Below are 18,017 nucleotides of genomic sequence, written 5' to 3'. Positions count from 1 at the left end.
GCACTATTACAGATGGCCCCAATTTCCCCTCCTTTGCCCTCCTCCAGGCAGCCTGCCCCCACCACCATCTTCACCACACTGTTGTCTAGGTCCAAGGGCTACGCACAGACGTTCTTTGGCTAATCTCTTTCGGTCCCTGCCCCCCCCCCGACCCCCGACAGCTGTCAGTCTACTATTTTGTTCATCAGTTTATTTTGTTCATTAGATTCCACATGTATGTGAGATCATATGGCATTGGAACTCTTACCCTTTGCAACAGCATGGAGGGACCTAGAGATTATTATGCTAAAGGAAATAAGCCAGTCAGGGAAACAGATACCAGAACATACATTTTTTAGTCAAAATAATTAAGAAAAAAAAAAAGAATATTGAACTTGCTGTGAATCTGTAAGAGACTTAAAACACTATATAATATCTATGATATTGGGTTTAAATTTGTTCATACACAATTCCATTTGTTAAGGTCCTCTTTCAAATTCTACATTTCATTTTTAGATGAACTAAGAGCATTAAAATCAAACTGTATCAAAATTCCCTTCTCCATATTTTTAAGGAATTTAAATGGCTCCCTTTTAACAGTTACACCAAGGACATGCTCACACATGAATCAGTTCCATTTTTTTGGAACTGAGCAGACACTGCTTCTTTAGTCACAGGACTTTGGAATATGGACAGTTCACAGATGTGAAGAGAAGGGGTTCTACATTTTAGAATTCAAAACACAGGGCTCCTCAAACAGTCCATGAAATTCACTTTACTTCATAATATAGTTAACCTATATAAAACTCACAAATTTCTTTTCCCTTTTTGGCTGCCTACTGAAGTAGAGGCAAAATTATGAGAAAGTTACCTCTGTCACTTTATTCCCAGGCACTGCCTCCCGGCCCCTAAGTAGATGTACTAAACTCCAAAACCACTTCACCATCTACCCCAATCTAGCTGACCCTCTATAAAGTAATAGTAATTGTAGTCATTTATATAAATGCCATACCTACTGTTTAATATGCAGTAAATTATATCTGCAGTATCAGTTTCATGTAAATCTAAACTCAGCTGATCCATTCTTGGCCTAGAAATTCAAAGTTTGGGATTTCCCATAACCCACTAATCACAAAATAAATTCATAGAGAAAGTACTGTGTTCCAATGTATTTACTCAGTCACTTCAAAGCACTCTTCATTTGGCCAAGGATATCACTCAAGAAGACATAGGAAAGAAATGTCTAAAATAAATGAAAGTGATGGCACACCAATGGGCAAGGTTAGGGTTACACATGCTTCATTTAAAGATGGTAATCTTGGATATGCACACAAAAGGACCGGAAGGACCCACTCCAAATTGGTAGGGGGTAGTACCTAGCATGGGGAAAGGAAAGTTTCCCTTTTGCTTACATACACTGATAATGTTTATAGTTTTTAATAATAAACATACTAGTGTAATTTCTTTTTAGAATCAGTAGAAACTTAAGGATTAATAAACTCAACTAACGTGGGCAAAGATTTTCTGAAACAAGACAAATGTCAACAATCCTGATTCTAATAGATAAAATTAGATAAAAAGTAGGTGAAATTACATTTATTGTTTTACAGTTTCAAAGCACTTTACCAACATGGACTATTCCTTATAACAGTTCTATCCAATTTTACTTTCGCTTTTCAGAATGCTAAAAATCTTTCAAGCTGCTTGATCCTTAAATTCTTGCCCCAAAATTTCACAAGCTCTAATTCACTTCAGAAGGAAAGAATAAAACTGCTATAGTTCACCCCCATGACAACTACAATTAACATGTAGAATCTGCTATAGATTAACAAAAAGCCCACTGTACTTTTCCTGGCCTTGAACCTGCTTCTGTTAAAACATCCAGTTAGAAACTTACAATAACACTCACACAAATTTAAAATGACCATCATATGTTGCATCAGCAATACCAGTCCAATGAGTGCTAAACTTTGCAAAATAAAGAGGCTACTGAGTTCAAACTCTTACACAGATGCATAATGAAACAAACTGAGGAAAGGAAGGTAAACAATATTGCTGAATAACATGGATTAATGTTCCAATGGGGTTGTACTGAGTTAAAATTAGTATGAAAGCTACCTTCTCATAACTTCACAATTCTATAATCGCAAAATGGGAATAATTAACTTTCAATTCAGTCACACTTGAACTTAATATTATTTTATGCCTAACAGAGATATTTTGTAATTAAAACGTTTTACCAGTTGACAATGGTAGGAGGTACTGGTAGCGTCTTCACTATAGGCGCCTTTGTTTCAACACCTGTGAAAACAAACACACGGAGACAAGCATCACTACTTGTGGTCTGGTGAATCAGAGTCACACATTCACCTTTTCCTGGAGACATTTCTACTTCCGAACCTCACAGAAGAATTCCTGCTGAGTTTTTCTGGAAATCATACTAGCAAATGACATTTTACCGTGTAATTTTCACCAAAAAAGCATACTATGGGCCAATACAGACCTATTAGAATGGCCAAAACACAAAGCACTAACATCGTCAAATGTTGGCAAGAAGGCAGAGCACAAGGAACTCCCATTCATCACTGGGGGAAATGGGAAAAGGTGCACCCACTTTGGAAGTAGGCTGGCAGTCTTTAATAGACTGAACATACCCTTACCATAGGATCCAGCCATCGAGCTCCTTGATGTTTACCCAAAGGAGCTGAAAATTTACATCTACGGAAAAGACCGCACACGAATGTTTACAGCAGCTCTATCATGAGTGCCTAAACATAAAACTAACCAGGACGTCCTTCAGTGGGTGACTGGACACACTGCAGTACACACAGAGGACGGGATACTATTCAGCGCCAAAAAGAAACGAGCGATCAAGTCAGGAAAAGACATGGAAGAGCCTTAAATGCATTTTACTAAGTTAAAGAAGTCAGTCTGAAAAGGCCACATACTGTATGATTCCAACTATATGACATTCTAGAAATATGGACAATGTGGAGACAGTACAGGGTTGCCATGGGTTAAGGAGAAGCAAATAAACAGGTAGAGCACAGAGGATTTTTAAGGTAGTGGAACTACTCCATATGGTAGATATATGTTATTACATGTTTCTCAAAATCCACGGAATATATAATACCAAGAGTCAACCCTAATGTAAACTAAGGACTCTGGGTGATAAAAACCCATCTATGTCATTTCAATGTGGATTCATCGATTATAATAAATCTAACACTGTGGTGGAAGACATTGATAATGGAGGAGGCCATGCATATGTGAGAGCAGGGGGCTTATGGGAAATCTGTTATCTTCTCCATTGTACTGTGAACCTGAAACTGCTCTCAAAAGTCTTTTTTTTTAATGTATGTCCAAAACTTTTTAAGTATATCAAGTTTATTCACTCATTAGGATGACAGTCAAAAAGAATTACTAATATTTATAAACAGTATTTTGCTGTGTACACAACACTTTTACACGTTATCTCAATGATTTTCTCAGTCAGGTGGGAAATAGTTAGCTGTCAACACAGTTATTTTTAAAATGTATTGACATCAGCCTAAACTGACAGAGCTAGTAAGCAGAGTTAATTAATTTCCTCATTCCCTGGAAGGCAGCCAGATATACTTAAAAAATAAAAACAGGCCTTAATCCCTGATGTTTCTTAGTAGCTACGACTCTACACAAGTTCATTCATTTGTTCATCTATCATTTTGTCCATGGTGGGGGGGGGGTATTACAGAAATAAGGACAACATACATAAAAATTCATATCTATAACATTTGCAGAATTTCTGTAAATAAAAAATAAATAACTCAAACAAGACAGCTATTGCCATCACTGGGAAAGTGCAGCCACTCTGAAGAGCAAGTTGGCAGCATCTACCAAAAGCTGAAAATGTAAGTTCCTATGACCTAGTAAATCCCTTCTGAGAAATGCGCCTTGGAGAAACTTTGGCAGTGACAAAACATGAGAGACCCTAGTATTTAACTGGCCCTCAATAAATGTTGCATCTCCTGAGCAAATATTTGCTAAATGTATACCCTACTCGGCTCCATACCTAATGATTCTCGTTTCAGGGTACTCGAAAAGTTCCTACTCCAGTGTAGAGACAGATGGGATTTTGACATGTCAAAAGCTACTGGAGAAGTGCATAGACTGTATTAAAAAAGGTAAACACAGTCCTCTGTGTAGGAGGAGAGAAAGTCAAAAAGGGTGACTGTGATGAGTAGACTGGATCCATATGATTTTGGCCAAGGAGTCGATCTTGTAAGAGAACTAGTGGCAGTAGCAACAGTGTCTGTAAAAGTACAGAGATATTATCCAAGAAAAGGGCATTTATGACAACACTAAGTCCTTGTAGTAGGCTGATAAATGAATCCAAAGGTATCAGTGCCCCAATCCTTGGAACCTATAAAGGTTGCCTTATTTGGGAAAAGGGTCTTCGCAGGAGTGATTAAGTTAATGATTCTGAGATGAGTAGGCGATTCTGGATTATCTGGCAGGCCCAAAATGCCATCACAGTGTCCTTCTAGGAGGCAGGCAAAGGGAGATCTGACACACACAGAGAAGGCGATGTGAAGACTGAGCAGTGGGACTTGAAGATGCTGGCATGGAAGACTGGGTCTGCACCAATGCGGCCCTCACGGAAGCTGAAGAGGCAAGAACAGCTCCTCTCCAGAGCCCCTCGACGGACCGCAGCCCTGCCAATACCTCAATTTCAGCCCACTAATGCTGATTCGACATTTGGCCTTCATTAATTGTGATAGTAAATTTCCATTGTTTCAAGCCACCAAACCTATGGCGTTACAGCAGCTCTAGGAATCGAACACAGTGTCTCACTGCCCTGCACGCCAGGCTAAGTAAGTGCTGAGCGGTTCAAACATCACCCAGGTCTCTGAAGAACCATTCAGGTTTTTTACACAGGAGAACGGCATAACCCCATCTGTTTCACAACGTTAAACCTAGTGCCAATATCCGGAATTCATTAGTGGAAAAAGACACTAGAAACAGGAGGATATACCCAAACCAAAAATCCAGACAGAAAATGTAGCTCTAGATCAGCAGATATTTGAGGAAAAACCCATCCAAATGACAAAGACAAAAAGGGGAGAAGGTCCTGGCCAGACAGCTCAGTTGGTTAGAGCGTTGTCCTGATTCACCAAGGTTGTGGGTTCAATCCCCCATCACAGCACATACAAGAAACCAATAAATGCGTAAGTGGAAAACAAATTGATGTCTCTCTCCCTTCCTCTCTCTCTAGTACATTTAAACAAAAAAATATTTTAAAGAAAAAGGGGGAAGGAGAAAACTCAATGGAAATAGACAATGTAGGAAATAGAAGCAACACTTTAAACATACATATATAAAATTAATATTCTCAAAATATAAGAGGCTATTATATGGATGAAACAAGGATGCTATACTGAAGGATTGAAAATAAGAAAAAGCTCTAGGAAATCAATAATAGCACTTGAAATTAAAAAGCCAACAAATGTATTAGTAAATGATGTTGAGGATATTTTCCCAGAAAGGAAAGCAAAAAATGAAAGCAGGAGTCAAAAAGATTTTTAAAAATAAGATGTCAAATTAATCCAAAAGACCTAGTTCCACTAAAAGAAGGTCCAGAAAGAACAAGAGAATGAAGAGGCAGAAATTCCTGAAGCACTCTGCACTAAAATATCCCAGAGCCGATGGACTTCAGAATGAAAGGGCCAACTGAGTGCCAGCAGATAAAGTGGGAAAAGAAAACAGTAACTGCCCTCTAGACCCGGCCCTGTGAATTCTCAGAGCACCAGGTGTAAGAATATCATAAAAGCTTCCAAAACACAAAAACCAGGTCACCTACAAATACGGTGATTCTGGAGCTCATCAACAAATAATGATACATTTTAAGAGCATATGCTGGAAGACCTAATTTAGGGGTGTTCCATAAAAACCAGGATACAGTGTCACCCTTTCTGTGAAGGAATAAGAACCATACTGGCATCAGATGTCTCAGCAACACTGGAAGCCAGAGGGCCACAATGTCTTTAAAGTTCTGACGGAAATGAATTTTAACCTACAACTCTACTGAAAAGGGTGAAATGAAATGCTCGGCCTCTCTGCATCCTGTTCAAGCCTTCTTGTTCCCATGGCCTTCATGTTAGTAGCTTCTGCTTAGTCCTGCATATAGACATGCTAAACGTTAGAGGAATTCTGCTTGCAGCTTGAGGAGATAAGCAAAGTATGTCTTGTTTATCAAAGATTTGCAGGAACTTTGGACTGAACTCCCATCATATAGTACAATCTTTCTCGGACCCATGCAGGCATCCTGATAATCTACAGTTAATCAATCACCTCTAGTCCCTCCCACTTCCCCTGCCCTTGACATAAAGAAGCCTGAACTCTGTACTTTCTTAAGATGGATCTGAAGCACCAGGAAGTCTCCCATCTCCTCTGTCTGCCTCTTCCCGATCAATAAACCTTTGATCACTTCACACTGACATTTTGAATTTTGGCCTAAGCGTTTTAACCAAATTATTATAAAGAATACAACTTAGGCACAAATGGAAGAGATGCATAAGGCAAGGGATGGAGGGAAGAGGGGTCACGGCTAAGCTTCCAACCCTCTCCAGATACCCCACCTCCCCACACCCGGCCCTGCCTGCCAGCCCGGTGGCTGACTGACTTTCACCATGTAAGAGTCGTGTAGAGCTCCATCTCCAGCCTCTTCACTCCTTACAGAGGCCTGTGGGTGGAACGAAAAGTTCAAACCCTCTCATCTCTCAGTCTTTCAGGTGACCATCCCATCCTGAGGCTGTTCAGGAACCCCAACCCTACATTCCTTCATTAGCATAAACTCAGATGTGGTCAAAAGGAGTTCTTCTGTTTGTTTGTTTAGCTCACACAAAGACAACGTATTAACAGAAAAGAATGATTTAAGGAGTCCAGTTCACAGACAGCAGCCACAGAGACCCCGCTTTCCTGCAGGTACATTCAGAGGGAAAGCGGGGTGACACCTTCAATCTGACTAAAGACAATCCTATCAGGACATTGAGATGATTTAGGAGCTCTGTTTCCAAAATGGGGACAGTGACAAAACATATTTTTGAATACCACCTGTGGTATCCACTCTATTGCTATCATTCTCTATATTTTAATAGTTTAAGTGGGAAGGAAAGGTGTAATGTGATCACGTCAGTTTTTTTTAAAGTATTTAAAAACTGTAAAAATTAATCAACTTAAAAGGATCTTCTTACTAAGAAAAAAAAAACACCTTTAACTTAATAAAAGTATACATATTTACCAGAAGCCAACAGCAAACGTCATACTCAAAGGTAATTTCCTTTAAAGTCAGGAACAACATAAGCAATTTGGCTATGACCATAAGGAAAACTCCAACCCTATAACCACTAGCCACATGTAGCTACTGAACACTTCTTAACGTGGCTTGTCCGAATTACAATGTGTTCTGAATGTAACAGGGGTGTCCAACCTGTAGCCCAGGATGGCTATGAATTCGGCCCAGGACAAAATTGTAAATTTACTTAAAACACTGAGATTTTTTTGTTTTCATTAGTGTTTGTGTATTTAATGTGTGGCCCAAGGCAAACTCCTCTTCTTCCAGTGTGGCCCAGCGACACCAAAAGTTTGGATACCCCTGATAAGATATACACAGAATTGCAAAGACTGCATGAACTAAAAAGAATGTAAAACATCTCATTAATAATTTTTGTATTGATACGTTGAAATGATAACATTTGGGATATACTGAATTAAATAAAATATATTAAAATTACTGTTTCTTTTTACTTTATTTAATAGGCTGTTATTAACTACCATGGCTAAAAGTCTTTTCAAAAGGAAGGGTTTATCAATAAAAACGCACTGTAGGTATGATGACTACATATGTAACCATTTGGTTAAATATAGGCCTATATTAATCTTTATAAATGTATAAAAAAAAATTTTAAAAAGGGAAGGGTTTATTAGGCCACTGCTAGTAAGAAAAAGACAGGTTTCTGGGACATGAAGTCTAAAGCACCAGCTTCACAGCTAGGTGGGAAAGGCTAGCATGTCTTCCCGCCTGGAGCTGGCGAGTGTTTCGTATACATTAAGGAAGGGGAAGAGAGATGCAGGCTGCTCTGAAAGAATTTACGTTAGCTACTGACAAAGAGATGGGAAACAGTGGAACAGGGTAGTTCTGAGACAGGTGCAGCAGGTGGGGGAAACAGTGGGTGGGGGGCTAGTTCTGGCGCAGCAGGGCGCATATGGAAGTTTGCATTAGCTGTATGCAGCAGTCAGTGCACTCAGGTGTAAACAGGAGGCTCCTGGGGTTCCACGGAGCCTGGTTACTCCCTCTTTTTAGTTCACTGTGGAAACAGTCACCTAGAAGTTAATCTAAAATTCCAACAGACACTCAGGAGGTGAGCAGTCTTTTGTTGGGTTTGCCTTAGAGTTGTTAACTGATTAACCCCTTCTTGCCTCTTCCTTCTACCCTCTGGCCTACTGTAATTTAATTTAGGACCCCTCAAAATTTTCTCCTTGTCGATGCCTACTAAAAACTTAAACTTACACATGTGGCCCACATTTGTGGTTCTCACTGCATTTCTTTTGGAGAGCACCACAGTCTAGCCAATGCAACAATGAGAAAGAGAAATGAGGGGTATGAATACTGGAAAAGGAGACACAAAATCATCTCTGTTGGCAGTTAATTAGCTGACAAGAAAAATCCAAAAGAACCACCTGAAACTATCCAACCAGAGGGAGAGTCACTAAGATATCTCAATATTAGGTACATATTCAAAATTGGTAGTTTTCCTATATACTAATAATAACCAGTTGAATATGAAAAGGGAAAAGATCTTAGTCACACTAGCGAAAGCAACTTTAAAACACTTAATGTATACACCTTAAACATGTGTAATATAAATTATATATATATTACACACATGTAAACATATACATATGTATTATATATGTATATATAATACATATGTAGACATATACGTATGTATTATGTATGTGTATATATAATACATACATATAAAAATGCTACAAAAAGATATTAAAAGATCTGCCTACATGGAAATGACAGGCTAGTTCCTGGGTAGAAAGGATAATTACAATCCCACCAAAATTAACCTCTAAACCAAATACAATCCCAACCACAAAATCCTACTAGGATTTGGTTACTTATTTTGTATGATTACCTGATATATTAATCCCAAAGTTTACCTAGAAGAAGACATCCAAAGATCAGCTAAAATTTGAGAATACTTAGTGCATACTTGCCCAGAGGCTACAAAGGTTGTCAAAGTAAATGCAAACTTCAACATTCAGCTGAAGCCTCTATGTGAAGTCCTCCTTGGTCCCACAGACAGCTCTAAAGGGTCCCAGTGTGCTCTGATACCTCCCTCCACTCCTGCCTCACACACAGCGCCACCGAAAAAGCACAGAAGGAGAAATCTCAAGTACCTTGAGATAGTTGGAACACAGGAAATATGGGGGAAGTTAGAAATGCAAATGGAATATAGAAACATGTTGTAAATAGAATGAGACAGGCTTTTAAGCAAGGTATCTGACCAAATTTGTTTTTTCAGAATCATTACTTGGGTCACCACAGAAAACAAACCAGAAAGGAGTCCGGGTATGCAGTTATTACAAGAGCCCAAGTGAAGAATGAGAAGGCCCAGAGTTTACGGCAGTACTTAGAGAAGCAGCAGGACCAACTGCAGAGACTTTTCCGAGGTAAGACCAGCAACAGGATATGGGGAGGTGTGAACTGTAATCTTCAAAGATTAATGTCAACATTTCTTACATAGATATGAGGGAACAGGAGAAAGAGCAGATACACATGAGGGAGCAGGTGCAGAGGGTTGGCTATGAAGTGTGAGGAATGGCCAGAAGAGGTAGTTAGGGTACTGCCAGAAATACAGGACTGGGCTCCAGAGCCACAGATGTAGATTTTAAAGTCATCACTGATTCTATCCATATTAAAGTCAAAACCACAGGATCCCACAAAAACAAGGATGTGAACTGCGTGGGACCACTTACACATGGATTTTTTTCAATAAATACATATAGTACTGGAAACTTATTTTCTCTTTCTTATGACTTTCTTAATAACGTTTTCTCTTCTCTAGCTTACCTCATTGTAAGAATACCATATATAATAACATAAAATATGTGTTAATCAACTGTTTATGTTATTGGTAAGACTTCTTGTCAATGGTAGGCTATTAATAGTTAAGTTTTGGGGGACTCAAAAGTTACGAGGCTTTTCAACTGTGCAGGAGGGTTCTTGCCAAGTTGTTCAAGAGTCAACTGTATACCCACTCACAACATAAAAGGATTAAGGACAAACTACAAAAGCCAGCTAAGAAAAGTAAAGAAGCCAAGAGCAGTGTCCTAGAAGCCAAAGACAGACATAAGGGTGGATGACGACATTGTCAAGAGTGTCAGAGGCTACAGAGAAGGTGACAAGTGGGTATGACATGAAAGTACAACAAGCATTTGGTCTGGCCTGAGACAATCCATCATTCTTTTTGCATTCGTGATCACATAATTTTTAAATTTATCTGTACATGTTACTCAACCTGCCAGCTATTCAAATACATATTTTATCAACATAAGTCCACCCTGAGAGAATTCCTGAGTCCCCACTAGTAAGTACATACTGGTCATTTTAACATCAGGTTGTTGGCCTTCCCAAACTCTTCTGCTATTAGGCACATATTTTTCAACTCAATTTAACAAACAGTTACTGAGTATCTCACATCCACTGCTAGGCGTAGGTGGCAGAGATGCAACGATTGATTCACATCTTCTGTGCGCTGGGCCCTGGGTAGGCACCCATGACGAAAGCACAGAAGTCCCTGTCCTCACAGAGCCACCTTTGCAGTGGAGGGATACCTTACACCAGCTACTCTCCCCAGACGAGCCCAAAAGAAACACGCCATGTTTTAGAGTTACCTGAAAAGAAAAATAGCAAACTCAATTAGTAATTTATAAAGCTATTTAGAATCAACAGGAAACACAAAACTAATCACCTCCAGTTAACATGCCGGTCCTCTGGCATCATACAATATAAATAAGCATCATTAACTCATACATACAGTCAGCTCTCAGTTATCTGTGGATAAACTATCCATACATCAAGAGCAATTCCCTAATACTGACTCATGTTTCTGGGGTACATCCCATCCAAACTTCTACCATGTGACAACACATGACACAGCGCAAGATTACACAGTTTAAGACTTTCACAAAATAATTCAAATCATTATACATGCCAGTTAGGTCCACCATTTTTCGAATGAACTTGCAGAGACACACTCCCTAAATCCAACACCCTTCAGTTGATTTCCCAGAGCCAAGTAACCCAAGCCCTTCAACCCCATCCCAAACTCAGTTCATCTCTAAAGCTGCCCCCAAACTAATAAGCCTCCAAGCACCGGCCTAGCTTTTATGTGCTAGCTCACCTTTTCAAAATGCAAAGGATCACAAGACCCTGTTGGTAAAAACTGTCGGCAAAAACTGTCGGCATTCCAAACATGTGTGCCTTCGATACTGAGTATACGTACTATTGTTCTACTATACTGTGCATAAAATACAGAAATTTTTAAAAATAAGAAATAAAAGTTCTAACATTTTCTTCCAGTACCCAGGGATGGGTTGAATGCACACTCCAGAGCAAAGGTACCCCATAAGCAGACATCATCCTTATCCTAGAGACTGAAGCTCCAAGGTTATGTGATTTGCTGTGGTCACAAAACTAGAACGAGGTAGAACCAGGTGATTTGGGGATTCAAGCAACTGTGTGGTCACAAAGTGCAAACCCTGTCACTCCTCTGGACCGCGACAATCTCTCCTTATACTGACTCTCTGACCTCACTACCTGCCAGTCACTGCCTCCCACAACCCACCCAGCTTCGGATGCTGTTGGAGAGAACAGGTGTTCTTTCTGTGCCTCAGAAAGTGATATACAGGCCCTGGCCAGGTAGCTCAGTTGGTTAGGGCATCATCCTGATGATACCAAGTCAGGGTGCATACAAAAATCAATCAATGAATGCATAAGTAAGTGGAAGAACAAATCGATTTCTCTAATCAAAAAAAATTTTTTTAATTAACAGGAAAAAAAAGGAAAATGATATACAGATTAAATATCTTGAATTTCTAAGGGAGGTGCTATGCTGTGTAAGCAAGCATCAGCCTACAAGTCAAACCAAGTTTCAGAGTAAATGATGAATACAAATTTTTAGACCCTAACACATAAGCAATACGGAAAATTGTAATACAAAAGGAAAATGACTTAGGAAAATAGTAATTGAGAATATGTAAAAAATGAGTCCGTGTATTATGCTTCATCTGGTATAGTTTCAATTAGTGTTAATTCTGTTTACATTAAAATTGTCAAGTAAAGTTCTAAGATTAATTCATTCTGGTTTTCTATGGAACTAAAAGAAAGTCCTTGCTTCACCTTAGAAAGAGGTAACTACCCCACCCTTCCTCCAAACAAGAGGTTATCAAGCCCAGAGATCAAGTCGGTCTCCAAGGGGAAGACAAGGTTTCCAGTTGTTTTAGTCTTACAGTAAAAAAACCAAAGTCAAGGTCCACAATGAGAATCACTGCAATCCCAATAAAAGTAAAATAAGTAAAAATAACAAATTTTTGTTGTTAAAGTAGGAACTTTTTATAATTTTTGCCAAAATGATAGTGAATATTTTAAAACCCAGAAACAGTGATGCAGAAAAAGTTAGATACCTACAAAACCAATTTGGAACTAAAATAATATTAAAAAGGTTAAGACTATCTATCTATGTGGCAGGGTAGTTAGTATCCAATAAAATGCACTCAAGTACCCCAGTGAATTCCAGTAATAAACACATCAATGAACACACAGGGGGAAATAAAATTTCAAAGAAACCTAAGACAGAAATGTGGCACAGAAAAACAAAAAGCCTGAACCAAGTAAAATGGAGAGAGCTAAAGGGAGGTAAAGACAAAAAAACACTGATGGAGAAGCAGACCATAGCTTTTTTGAGCAAAAAAGTGTTACAGACAAGGGAACTGATCTCCAGACAGGCTAAATAGCCAAACAATGCCAACTGCCAGGCCTGCTGTGCACAGTGCCACTCGGCGGGGCCACAGGATCGTCACAGCAGCAGGATTAGAAAGACTTGGGCCAGACCCCTATGCCCTTTCTGTAACAACTCAGAGCCTACATGGTTGTCTTCACTTGCTGGCTGCTCAGACTAGGACCTTTCATCCATTCAACAGTTACTTTTCTGACTTGAAGGAATCAATAAATAGACGAATTTGTACCAGGACTTAACTGTGTCCTCCAATCCAAGCTTTGAGTTCCACTTCCCTCCTGGGATGTGATTTATTCTCACAGCTTCCCTGGTCCCCCCATACAGCTGATTCCTCAATTTTACCCATCAATCTTGCTCTTCCCCAATTGCCCATTTGACTACCTTCCTCAAACACAACTTTTTCTTGAAATCCAACCTATGTCTCATTTTGCTCAGCTGACCATTCCCTGGCTACTCTGTCCTCTGTACTGCTCTCTCAACATTAAACACATCTTGTATGCATCTTCACACAGCTTCACTACTTGTCCTTAAGTGGTTAATATTTCTTAGTCTCCCTTAAGTGATGTATGCTTTTATTTATATAATGGCTTTACTCACACAACAAATTCAGAATTTACTACTCACCAAAACACTACTTCTGATGGTCAGAGAAAAACAAAACAAACAAAAAACAAAACAAACAGAGGTATAAGGTAACTTGGAGGTGATGACCCTGTCTATTACCTTGATGGTAGTAATGGCTGCACAGGTGTATGCATGCCCAAACTCATCAAACTGTACACATTAAATATGTGCAGATTTTAATGTATCAGTTAAAGGACAGAGAAAGGAGAAAGAACAAAGGAAGGAAGAAGAGAACTGCTTCTGTAGAAAGGTGTTCAAAGAGACTGTCTTCAGTGAACTAACAGTGGGCTGATTTTCTTGAGAATTTAACAATTCTTGGCAATTTTTTGGAAACTGCTTAGGGCTCCATGAGAACAGTACTGGTTTCTATCAGTTCAATGATAGGCCTGTCTCCTGTTACTACAGAAGAGGTGTCCCTCCCCCCAGGCTGTGCTTTGGATCCCATCCCCTCCCAGCCTCTCAGGAACTTGGTATCAACAAGTAACATTTTCTCATCTGTATTCAACCTCTCCCACTCAACTCACACCTTCCCAGTCACTAAATCCAATGGACTACACTCAGTTTGCCTCTCACAGGAGCATTCCACAGTACTACCCACTTCCCCCCTGGCTGCAGGGACACCTGCTGCTGGCTGTCCGCTCACTTCCCTGGACACTCCTCTGGGCTCCTTCGCAAACTCAGCCTCCTTTCCCTAGCTCCATCACAGGCCTCCTCCTGTTCTTTTTCTAGTCTTTCCATAGACAATCTCACCCACACCAAGTTTCAACCATCACCTCCACACTGATGGCTCCAAAATGGCAAAGTAGTAATCACATCTCCTTCTCCCTTCCCTATACTATTAATCCCCACGTCTGAGATTTTATCTCCAAATCTCCATCTTCTCAATATTTTTGCTCATTATATAAGGCTATTAAGAGTATCAAATAAGCTAACATGATAGTACTCTGAAAAAAGGGGAAAAAACAGTCTGAGCATTAGTATTTTTTAAATAGAAGCCTTGTAAGTAAGGACTTCCTCAAGTTCATTTTTTTGTTTATTCCACATGGGACACCTAGCACAGTTGTTTGTATGCAAATGGCCTTCAGTAAATGTATTGCAATGAATCGTTTGTACTGGTTTAATACATATTCAACTGAAATATTCATGTATTTAACAGATTATATTTCCCAAATCATATCATCATTTTTATCTCCTTGAAGTGAGAATTACTCTGTAACTGTAAACTGTGCTGGGTACTTTTGATAATTATGATGCTTCTTATTTCAAGTCAGAAAATCCTGTCACCTTTTGGGGCCTGGCTTTGCTGAAAACATCCAAATCCCCGCCTCAATTCCGAATCGCATAAAGATTTTTGCTTCCCAAAGGTGCATTTTGAGAGGGGAAAATGTAAGCATTACAGGAATGTTTAAGCTTTAAGTACCCTGAAGGTAGGCAGAATGACTACTTGAAAAAGTTCCCTATCTCATTTTCGTATCTTGCAATATGAGTGATATTCTGATTAGGAACAGACACTGTGAAATGAAATACTGCTCAAAAGTTCTCAAACCCCTTAGGTACATTTCATTACAGCCTCAGAATAAATGACTGTCATTCTAGTAAAATCTCACCGTATCAGTTCAAAAACTGCCTAGACTACATTTCCATCTAAATCACAATCCTCATTATAATCTTCATTCTCTTTTCCTTCACTGCACATCCTAACTTGTAATTATACATTTATTCTTATGATGATTTGCTTCATGTTGGTTTTGTGGTTTCTTCAGTGAGGTCAAGGATCACACCAGTTCTGTTCACTGCTGTACCCCAGCACCTTACATGTTGCCTGACACACAACAGGAGGTAAAAGGCTCTAACCGAGCACTTAATTGAATGAGGGGTGAACTAACCATTTAAGCAGAACCAGACAGCAGGAAAGCACATAAGCAATGAGAAAGAGCTTTAAGATCTGACTCCCCCAAATCCAGCACAGCATGATTTTCACCATAATTTGTCCACCCTTCATTTCTTCTATCCTTTTTTCCTGAAAGGAGGGTATTTTTAGACTCACAGAACAGCTCAGCTTTAAATTATCCAGTCCAAATGTCTTATAAATCCAGTAACTGACACCAAAAGACACTAGGTGACTTGTCACCTCGACCTCTCTGCCCCACATCCATTAACAATCCATCCTATAGAATCAACTTTTTGTAGAAGAGAGAAACCAGGACAAGTCTGATGAGAAAAGGCCAGAATGACTACAGAAGCCTTACTCATCCCTAAGGGTGAGACCTGCACAGGAAGATGCAGAAACAAAAGAATAAAGTCTGTGCAACAGACTCCCAACACCTCTTCCAGTAACAACCTGAAACACTGCAGGAGCAACTCAGCGGCACCCTTCAACCCCGGGGACTGATCGCGCGGAACGCAAGGTTGTGGCGATCACGAAAGGCTGCATCACACCCAACCGCAGGTCTGCTGGCCACCCTCACGAAAATCCGCTCGGGCAACCATTCAGCCGGCCACCAAGGAGAGTCAGCAGATACTCTGAGAGCTCTGGATTTTCAGACAGATGTTCTGAATCCCGCCTTCTCTTCTCACTCGCCGTGATCAGGGACAAGTTAACGTGTCCGTGTCCAGACTGCAGTTTCTCTGCCCTAGACGGTTGTTAACAGTATAAAGACACCATGCGTACAGCTCTTACTTAGTACAGTGCCTGGCATGTAATAAAGGCTCAATAAATGTCAACTACTTGTCATTTTACTCAGTTGCAATCACTTTCACCAGGCCTAGTCCCTCTCGAGCTTCCATATAAATTTTTTTTTATTGAATTCATTGGGGTGACACTGGTTAACAAAATTATACAGGTTTCAGGTGCACAGTTCCACAATGCATCATGTGTACAATGTATTGTGTTCAACCCCCCAAGTCAAGTCTCCTTCCATCACCATTTGCTTACATATAATTTTAAAGCCACTGTTCCAACCTTTCTATTTTTTGAGGAGCCATATATGCGGTAGCTGAGAGCACATTTTTTAAAACCGGACTGGGCAAACCAGTTCAATGACTCACTGCCTCAGGTTCCTCATCTCTGAAACGGGCCTGATAATACCTACCCCCAGGACTGCTGGTAGTAAGCACGCCCTCCGTGCTACACATTCTATTACTGGTATGTAATTAAAACGCATTTAGGGAAAAGTAAACCAACTCTCTCTCAGCCCCAAAACATCGATCAGTCTTAACCCCCGTCGCACCACCACAGACCGCGGCCGAAAAAATACCAAGGTCGACCCACCGGACACACCCAATTTCTTCTCGCACCCCGCAGCAAGACATCCCCACCCAACCCTCCGACGTGGTTTTCCCAGCCGTAGCACTCAGTTTCTCCCGAGGACCGGGTCACAGCCCGGCAAACCCGAGATGCCAGCACCCACCCCACTCCGCCCCGCCCCCAAAGCGCCCGGAGACCCCGTGCATCCTCCCACCCCGGGACGGCGGCGCGCCTCCGGCCGCGGTTTCCCCCCACCCCCCTCCCCGGCTCACGTGGGCGCTTCGGCCGAGGCCCCACGTCACCCACTTCCCAGCCCCGACCGCGGCGCCTCCCACTCTGCCCGCAGCGTGTCCCCACGCCGCGGGCCGGCTCGGGACTCCGCGGCTGCCTGCACGCACACCGCCGGGGCCGGGCTCGGCGGCTCCACCGGGGAGTCGGGGCCCCCAAGTAGGCCACGTTCATCCCCTACGCCGGGGAGGCCCTTGGGCCCACCCCAGTCGCACACGGAGGCCGCACAGCCAACCGGCCCCTGGTGTTTCCACAATGGGCGCCGCACTCACCGCGGCGCCGGGGCTCCGGTTCCTGCGGCCTCCGGCCCACACAGGCCTGGCTGCGTACCAGAGCACTCACGTCCCGCGCCGTCTGCTGGAGACCGGGGCACAGCCACCGCGGCCGCACAGCGAGTGGGCGACCGTCGGTTGTCCCGTCCGCAGTCGCCGCCTCGTCCCAGTCCCGGGCGCAGCGACAACTGCAGCACCTCAACGCGGCGCCGGCACACCAGCGTCTGTTGAGCCGAACCGCCCGGGACGCGCTTCCCGGGTCGGCGCTCGTTGCATATGCAACGAGCGCCGACCCGGGAAGCGCGTCCCGGGCGGTTCGGCTCAACAGACGCTGGTGTGCCGGCGCCGCGTTGAGGTGCTGCAGTTGTCGCTGCGCCGGCACACCAGCGTCTGTTGAGCCGAACCGCCCGCGGGCCAATGGCGGCGGCCTCTTTGCATATGCAACGAGCGCCGACCCGGGAAGCGCGTCCCGGGCGGTTCGGCTCAACAGACGCTGGTGTGCCGGCGCAGCGACAACTGCAGCACCTCAACGCGGCG

The 18,017-nt window shown here is 41.8% G+C and overlaps 1 protein-coding gene across 2 annotated transcripts in view; it reads right to left on the bottom strand.

The window, feature by feature from the left end:
- The window catches only part of ACSL3 (acyl-CoA synthetase long chain family member 3), a 58,320-nt gene extending 40,594 nt beyond the window's left edge, over positions 1-17,726 (bottom strand). The window contains exons 1-2 of one of the 2 annotated variants that reach the window (XM_024564269.4): positions 17,481-17,726; positions 2,220-2,280 (exon numbers count right to left, since the gene is read on the bottom strand). The gene's annotated coding sequence lies outside the window, so the exon portion shown is untranslated. The remainder of the gene's footprint in view (positions 1-2,219; positions 2,281-17,480) is intronic. The other variant, XM_024564270.4, reaches the window with a different exon arrangement.
- Positions 17,727-18,017: the final 291 nt, after the last annotated feature.

This window comes from Desmodus rotundus, chromosome 2 (assembly GCF_022682495.2).
Source record: "Desmodus rotundus isolate HL8 chromosome 2, HLdesRot8A.1, whole genome shotgun sequence".
In the NCBI taxonomy this organism is placed as follows: domain Eukaryota; kingdom Metazoa; phylum Chordata; class Mammalia; order Chiroptera; family Phyllostomidae; genus Desmodus; species Desmodus rotundus.
Note: the sequence above shows the minus strand (reverse complement) of the source record. Positions and strands in the feature narration are given on the sequence as shown.